This window comes from Sminthopsis crassicaudata, chromosome 2, assembly GCF_048593235.1.
Source record: "Sminthopsis crassicaudata isolate SCR6 chromosome 2, ASM4859323v1, whole genome shotgun sequence".
NCBI classification, from domain to species: Eukaryota; Metazoa; Chordata; class Mammalia; order Dasyuromorphia; family Dasyuridae; genus Sminthopsis; species Sminthopsis crassicaudata.
Window position 1 is genome coordinate 80,106,569 of NC_133618.1, and position 8,910 is coordinate 80,115,478.

Genomic DNA, 8,910 nt, shown 5'->3' on the forward strand with positions numbered 1-8,910 from the left:
CCTCTCATAAGCTCCCCATAAAGGGTAAGTCAATGTATTGGAGGCCTACGTCTTTTCTCCTGCCAATAAAAAATGTACAGGCATGCAGATTAATTTTTTTAATTGATAGGAATGTGCAATCAAAAAAAAATTTGGAGATTACTGCTCCAGAAGAGAAGATTTAGGAGAAAACAATTTGATTATTGAAAGGACTGCCATGGCTAAGAGAAAATAGATTTGTTCTGCTTGGCCCAGGAGAGAAGACTTAGAAATAATAACTGGAATTTTCAAAGAGGCAAATTTAGACTTGATCTTAGGGCAAACTTCCTAATAATTAGAAGTCTCCATAAATGGAATGGGTTGTCTGGGAAAACACTCAGTTCCCTCTCATTAGGACTTCAAGCAAACTCTAGATGACAATTTGGCTATGTTTTAGAGTAGATTTTTTTTTTCAAGTATAGGTTGGATTAGATGGTCCCTGAGGTTCTGTGATTTTTAATTTAGTTTAGGATAGCATTTACTTCTTTGCCTGTCAAATTCTTCTCTCACTTCATTTTGAGTTTTAAGTTGTTCAAGTTATTTTCACACTTTGAGTTTTAAGTTTAAGAAAAGACCCTCAGGTCTTTAAAAAAAAAAAAAAGCATGAAATTCCACCTTTAAAATAAAAGCTTTAAGTACTGTCAAATTGTAAACAGTAATGGCATACAGGAAATTATGGAGACTAAAGTGTACAGCCATGTCATTCACAGTTCCTTGCAAAGTTGCATTTATATTGAAAAACTTTCCAATATACTGGGATATTTCCTCATCCCCCACTCTTTCAGGAAGACTTCAAAATGTACTGCAAACTACCAGAAGCAGGAAATAATGATATGGAGAGGAAAAGTGGATAATTAGTGATATAACAGTATCTATTAAACACATATAACTAGAGGTAATTAACAAAACAGAAGATTAGAAGATATTCTACCACAAGACCAGTGAAATTGGGGGATAGAAAGCCAGAAATTTAGGTGATTTTAAAAGTGGGTGTGTAGGTGGCATCTTTTAGAAAGATTTGGAGTGTTTAGTTAAGGAAAAATTCATGATATGATGGAATCTAATTTTTATAATAAAAAACCAAGAATTTATGCATTTCTTGACTCAAATTATATACAGTATAAATTGAAACTTTTTTTGATCACATCAGAAGAACTGGTAGGGAACATTATTTAAATCTTTTGGGATTTTCTAGTAATATAAGCAAAATTTTCCTCTTAACAAAAAAGAAAGAAAAGAAGGAAGGAAAGAAGGAAGGAAGGAAGGAGGGAGGGAGGAAGGGAACAAAGGAGGGAGGGAGGGAGGAAAGAAGGAAGGAAAGAAGAAGGAAGGAAGGAAGGAAGGAAGGAAGGAAGGAAGGAAGGAAGGAAGGAAGGAAGGAAGGAAGGAAGGAAGGAAAGAAGAAGGAAGGAAGGAAGGAAGGAAGGAAGGAAGGAAGGAAGGAAGGAAGGAAGGAAGGAAGGAAGGAAGGAAGGAAGGAAGGAAGGAAGGAAGGAAGGAAGGAAGGAAGGAAGGAGGAAGGGAGGGAGGGAGGAGGAAGGGAGGAAGGAAGGAAGGAAGGAAGGAAGGAAGGAAGGAAGGAAGGAAGGAAGGAAGGAAGGAAGGAAGGAAGGAAGGAAGGAAGGGAGGGAGGGAGAGAGAAAAAGGGAGAGAGAGGAAGGAAGGGAGAAAGGACAAGAAAGAAATAAAGGGAAAAAAGAAAGAAGGGGAAAGGAAGGAAGGAAGGGAGGAGACAGGTATTCATTGGTAGAATAAAATAGATGCTGTCTCTTTTCATCAGGTTACCCATTAGGGGAAGAAAAGGGAAGAAAAAAAACCAAGAAATTGCATTCTCAAAGATTTTAGTTTGTGTCTCACAGATTTAATTCTTCTTGATACGGTCTCTAACATGATATCCAAAAAGCTTGCCAGTCCCTCCTCCAAATTTGTTTTATCTTGTTTTAATGCAGCTTATGTAGTCATGTTTTCTGTGGCTTGACGGGTTGTTGAAATCATGACACTGGTATGACCTTGTAATTTCTATACAATCTCTTTCATCTGAAGATTTCAAATGCTAATCAGGCTGGTTATCTTCTGACTCAGATGCAGTCTACTTTCATCAATGACTGAAAAATGAACAAAAATGCAGTTTTTCATTCTCATAGCCAGTATATATCATTAGGCACTTCTGTTTATTGTAGTCCCATAGCCTAAAAATGTTGTGCAAAGTTGCAGCACAAATATATTTACTATTTGGAGAGTTTCACAAAAGATCCAGAAGCATTATTATCAATAAGTATTTTTAAACATTGACCTGATGCTGTATCCCAGATTCAGCAGATAACATCATAACTACTTGTCATTATCAATGATCCATCTTGATTAAAATGAACAGGTGAAACTGGGTCAGAATGAGTAGTTAAAGTCTTGAGGCACTTTTTGTTTTCATATCCTGTGTCTTTAAACTTTCATCAAAAAAAAAAAATCTAAAACAATGATGTCTAATTAGGACTTGAAATTGTAGCAAAAGATGTAATGAGTGGGCCTTCAGGATTTTTTAGACATTTCATCAGGTTAATACCCCCTATGTTAAAATTTTTATTCTTAGACAAGATGATTAAAATCCGATGATGACCAGGCACCATTTGAGATTTTAAATTTGTGCTCAGATAATATTTTCTTAAAAATTTCATCATCTATTCCCCAAATTTTAATTATCTAATTTGCAGAAGGACTTGCTAACTAATTTCGAATTGGACTAAATTTTAATGAAGATGCAGCTTTGGTGTGCCTTGCTAGTCTGAATTTTAATGCATAGCTCAATTTCACAGGTGCAAGCTTCCTCTGATTGATTGTGAAAAAGGTGGAATCTGTGATTTGTGGTTTCTGCTTCTGGTTTCTTCTTTTTTTTGTTGTTGCCATGATTCTGAAACCAGTAAGCAAAACTTAAGGTCTTTAAAGATGAATGGATAAATGAATTCAGTTTCAACCAGGATGCTTCTTAGTAAAAAGAAATCCAGTGTTGCCACAGTTTCCATGTTATTACTGAAGCAAAGCTTTTTTTTTGTTTGTTTGTTTGTTTGTTTTTAGAATGTTTCCTTATTTGGTTGAGAAGTTCATTTTTTAAATGAAGTAACCAGGCAACATAGCTCAATTCTATATCTCTCTGCTTTGGGGCTCAGGTTGGTCGCCATTGCTACCATTACCATTTAGTACAGACCAGCTAGGGCTGGTTTAGAATAGAAGAAGACACTTTCTCATACTTGTAGATTTGGTCATCTTTATGAAAAAGACGACAACAAACCTATTTTCCCCTCCAGAGAGTGGCCCCTGAACACTGCTGCTACTGGATATGGAGTATCCTATAGCTCCTTTCTCTCATTTTTTAACTTGATTTTACTACAATCCATAAAGATGCCTCTCCTTTAAAGTGACTATTAATAACAGTGGAATAACTAAATCCAATAAGGTAAAATGTATTTAAAATATATGTAAAGTTCCACATTAGAATTCAAAATCTCAGTTCTTATAAACCTGATCTCTTTTCACTTAGTCATTTAATCTAACCTCCCCCACCATATCTCTGCTGTACACAAAAATAATCACATCTTTGATCTTATCATGGCCCACATATCCCACATCCATCCATGTTCATGAACTCTGATATTTCCTTATCTGATCATGGTCTCTTGTCATCTCACTTCTTCATTTTCCTTGAAATTGAAGTGGTTCCCTCTTTTTTCCTCTTCCACATGACTTTCAATCTCTCAACCCTTAAGCTTTTTCCCATGCTATCACTTTTGCAGTTAACTACATTCTCCCCTTCTCATCTTGACCCACTTGGTGAATCAGCTTAACTTGACACGATCCTCTTTTCTCAAGTTCCTTACCTCTATTATTCTACCATTGATTTTGCCTTGCCAAACCTCTGCCTTGGATAATTCCCACCATCTCGTGCCTTTGCTTCTACTTGCAGAGAAAACCACAAAACCAAGTTGACTGAATTCACTACAAATTTATTTTACATGATCTCAACTGGGTCCTTACTCTGACAAGGTAATCCTTCTATATCTCTCTAATTAACTCTCTATCCCATTCTCCAGAGTGTTTTTTCTCAACTTTTTCATTCCTTAAATGAATGGCTTTCTCTTCCCTCACTTCCCAGATGAGAATCTTGCCTCAAAAGTTAAAAAAATTGAGGACATTCATGGAGAACTCCCTCTACTGTATTCTTTCTCCTCATCTCACATCTTTATGACTTTCTTCACCCCTTTCTCACATGAGAGGTAACCCTTTTCCATATCAATACAAATTCTTATACCTGCAAAACTGATCCAGCAGATTGGCCCCAATTTATTCTAAATTTCTCACTAACCTTTAATCTCCCCTTGTCTATTGGTTGCTCCTCTAACAGTGTCATTACTATCACCTGCTCTTTGGTCTCCCTGTCTTGGGTTTTCCCTCATTCTAGTCCATTCTACCCTTGTTGTCAAATTAATTTTCCTGAAGTAAGATCTAAACATGTCATACTCCCAAATCAATAAACTTCAATGACTTCCTATTACCTCCATGATCAAATAAAAATCATCTTTTTGGTGTTCAGAGCCCTTCATAACCTAAACTCTGATTTCTTTTCTAGTCTTCTTACTCAGTACTCCCCAAAATGTCTTCTTCAATTCGGTGATATTACCTTTCTGGCTGTTTCATGAATAATACACTTTGTCTCTTGATTCTGGGCATTTTCTCTGGCTGTCTCCCATATCTGGAACATTCTCCCTCCTCTTGTCTTACTATTATGTTAGACTAAGTCCCTGACTTTAAGTTCCAATTAAAATCTAAACTTTCTATAGGAAGTCTTTTCATTCCAGTGCTTTCTCTCTTTAAATTATTTCCTACTCATCTTGTATATGTCTCTCTTCTCAGAACAACAAACAGAAGAGATGAAGAAAACAGTAACAAAAGGGAGAGGAGTTTCTATTAAAAGAGAATGAAAAAATTGGCTAAATACTTTTTATTTGGCCAAGATTTGTTTGATATGCTGAAGAACCTCATTATCTATAGGAAATCCCTCTTCCATTTGAATGTGTCTCAAAATATCCTCCATGACACTGATAATGGCAAGCAGATATATATTTTAAAAATTATTTTTATTTTCCCCAATTACATCTAAAACTTTTTTATACATGTACATTCATTTTTTTATGTGTTCCCACTTGAATCATATTGAGAGAGAAAAATCAGACAAAAGAGAAAAACCACAAGGGGGGAAAAAAAAGGTGAAAATAGTATGTGTTGATCTATATTCAGTTTCCATACTTGTCTCTCTGGATGTGGATGATGTTTTATATCTAAAGTTTATTGGATTTGCTCTGGAACACTAAACTGCTGAGAACCAAATCTATCATAGTTGATCACAGTACAATCCTGTTGTTTCTATGTACAGTGTTCTCTTGGTTCTGCTTGCTTTATTCAGCATCAGTTCATGTAAATCCAGGCCTTTCTAAAATTAGCTTGTTTATCATTTTTTAATAGAACAATAATATTCTATTATTTTCATAAATCATAATTTATTCAGCCATTCTCCAATCAATGGCCATCTATTCATTTCCCAACATTTTGACACCACAAAAAGAACTGCTGCAAACATTTTTGCATGTGTGGATCCTCTCCTCTCTTTTATGATTTCTTTGAGACACTGACCCATTAGTGGCACTGCTGGAACAAAAAGTGTACACAGTTTTATAGCCTATTGGGCATAATTTCAAATAAGCATATATATCTTTATTTTGTTCCTCAATTGATATCAATAAATATAAAAAAGTCAATAACTATAATTAGCATTTATAAAGTTCTTTAAGGTTTTCGAGATATTTTATCTCATTTGACATTCACAACAACCCTTGGAGTGAAGTGCTATTATTGTCTTCACTTTATAGATGAGAAAACTGAGGCAGATAGAGGTTAAGTGACTTGTATAGTATCACATAGCCAAAATCAAGACTTTAAACTGAAGTAATAGAATTAGATGATGGAATGCCATGTTTTAAGAAATAATGCAAGAAAGCTAAATTAGAAACAGAGGATAGAGACCGAATGCCTAGAATCCATAGAATACTAACAGAGAAAACCTCTGAGTAAACTCAATTCACTCAAGCAGAGAGACATGGAATCCAGGGACAACAATGATTTAAAGTTTAATTTCAATGTAAAAAATAATATGGAAGAGGATAATAGGACACTCTACATAGTTCTGCTTAACAAAATAGGCCAAAGTGGTAGAGGGGAAAATAAGCATACAGAAAGCCTCCAGTGAGACCCAAATGATCCAGATCATCCCAGGAACAGTCACAAAAGATATTGGAAGAAAAGCAACAAATAATTATATAATGGAATAAATTTACTGAAATTTGTATAGCATCACATGACTGTCGAAGCAGGTGGCATGCTACTTACATAGCAAGTTGTTTATGTGGTCCCATGTGCATTGTTTTTGTTACTTTTTTTTATAAAGGGGAAAGCCTTTGAAATAAACAGACTCCATTTTCCCACCATCCTCAGGAGTCCTATCTCATCACTTCTCCACTGGGAAGATATATTTTCATCACCCTGGCATGGGGGCGCTAGGAAGCAATGGTGCTTTCTGTCACCCCAACTTGGGAGCTCTAGAAAGCAGGACACAACATGTTTTACTTTAGGTCCAGGAATAAAACCCTGCTTTACAACTTGTTTTTGTAGAGCTCTTACATTAAGAATGATTTTCACATTTTTATGCATGATAAAACTTTATTTTTAAATGTAAAAATCATTTTTAGCTCCAGGTCATGCAAAAAACAGGCTGCTGGCTGGATTTGGTCTGAAGGCCTTAGTTTGCTGGTCTGTACTCCAAGCTCATAGGAACAGAAAAGAATTGGCAACCCCTGCAGAACAGTTGAAACTGGCAACTTGAAAGAATTCTAGAGGGGGAATAAAGAGCAGTTTAGGATTTAAAATGTATCCAAATCAGCATATGCATCATCAGGGGCTGAGTATGACAGCTAGGGTCATAGAAAGGGAAAAAATTAACAAAGAGGAAATGTCTGGCTTCATAACATAAAGCACCTATATGCTATTAGTCTGAGAGCTGTGCAAATATAAAGTAGAAAAAAAAAATCTTTCCATGAGTCATTCTTCACTTTTTCACCAGCTCCCTCATCCTGTTCAGTTTCCGATGGTGTTTACAAAGGAGAAATGAGCAAACCATTAAAAGGGGGAAAGGTGAAAGAAATTTAGGTCTGGAAAAAAATAAGAGGAGAATGAGCAAGAAAAAGCCTAAAGTATTCTATAGGAAAGTAGAAAGGAAGTGAACTACACAATAATCAAGTAGAGGAAAAGCTAGATAACCCAAACTTTTCTAACCTCTTTCTTTAAGCCAGAGGTTCTTAACCTGAAGACCATTAAAAATTTTGGGGGCAAACTACATTTTAATGTAATTGGTTTCCTCTGTACTCTTGCATATTTTATTTTATGCATTTAAAAATATTCCATATAAGAGTCACTGGGTTTCACCAGACTGATAAAGGAGTCCATGACCCCAAAAGGGTGAAGAATGCCCTCCCTAAGAGATCTGAGTAGAGCTTACAGATTGCTTGCCTCATGGTTACTGGTGTTAATGTTCACAATAGTCTAATTTTCCCTCCTTTATAAAAAGAATTGAGACAGCCTTTGTGCCTGCTGGGATCTTTTCAAAAGACAAACAGTTCTACTGCTGCTCCAAAGAGTCCACCACCTACCCACCAAAACAGAACTGCTTCTCTCTGTTCTGGCTCTAAGGAATTGACAAATCTTGCTAGGCAAGAAAGTCATGTGACCATAGGGACAAAAAAAAAAAAATAAGGCAATCTGTGGTCTTCGAAAAAAAAAATTATTATTAAATTTTTCAACTTCACTTCTCAAATTAAGGAATGAGGAACTTCAGGAATTTTAGGAATACAAAACAACTGAGGAATGGTCTTTATTGAACTGTGGCTAAGCCAACGGAAACCATGAACGTTTCTCTCTCCTGGCAGGCTGGCAGAGAGCAAGATGAAATGAAAAACAACTTAACAATCCTAGCCAAACACTCAAAAGGCTTTGAACGCTGCTGCTATTTTTTTCCTTCCAAAATGGTTTGCCTTTCCTCCAAATTGGCAATTATTACAGGATATGAGATTCTTTGAGGGGTGGGAGGGAATAAGGGAATTCAGTGTTTTGAAAAGAGAATGATATAGTCTGCTATGTTCTTTAACTTTTTTTAGCTTGAATCCTCATTTTAAAGATAATTTTCTTTATTCCTTGGATGAGTAGGTTGGCTTTGGTCTCTAAATAAGACATTGACATATTGGCTCTTCTCAGTATTTACATTCTTCTAAACCAGACATATGAACTTTATTTGGGTAGTCTACTTCCTCTCTCTCAAGAAAAAGATATCTGATTCAAGGGCAAGGGTTTGTTTTATTTGCCACAATAGGGACCATACAAAGACCCTGATATCCTTGTAAGGTGAGGAGGGAACAATTTTATCCCATTAAAACTTTCCATCCCATGTCTCACTAGCTTAGTCAGCTGTGTCCAAAGTAGATAAGTTTTCTTTCTCTTTCCTATTGCCACAAGGCAGTGCTAAATAGTGAATAGAATGCTAGAGGCAGAGTCAAGAAAACTTGATTTCAAATTCTGCTATAGAGACTTTCAAGATATATGACTCTGGTCAAATCTGCTCTGTGCCTGAGTTTCCTTTCTATAAAATAATAAGGTCAAAGTTGATGACTTTTAAGGTGTCTTCTAGTTCTGAATCTATGATCTTTTCATGAGGAGGCACCTTATTTGTCTTGGCTCTTTTTGGGGGAACCAAAAGGGAAAAGTTTGAATGTGAATCAGTCACTGAATCAACTGCATAGT

General features: G+C 35.9%; 1 pseudogene; it reads right to left on the reverse strand.

Annotated features, from left to right (window-relative positions):
• Positions 1-1,968: 1,968 nt before the first annotated feature.
• Positions 1,969-2,919, reverse strand: LOC141552657 (uncharacterized; annotated as a pseudogene).
• Positions 2,920-8,910: the final 5,991 nt, after the last annotated feature.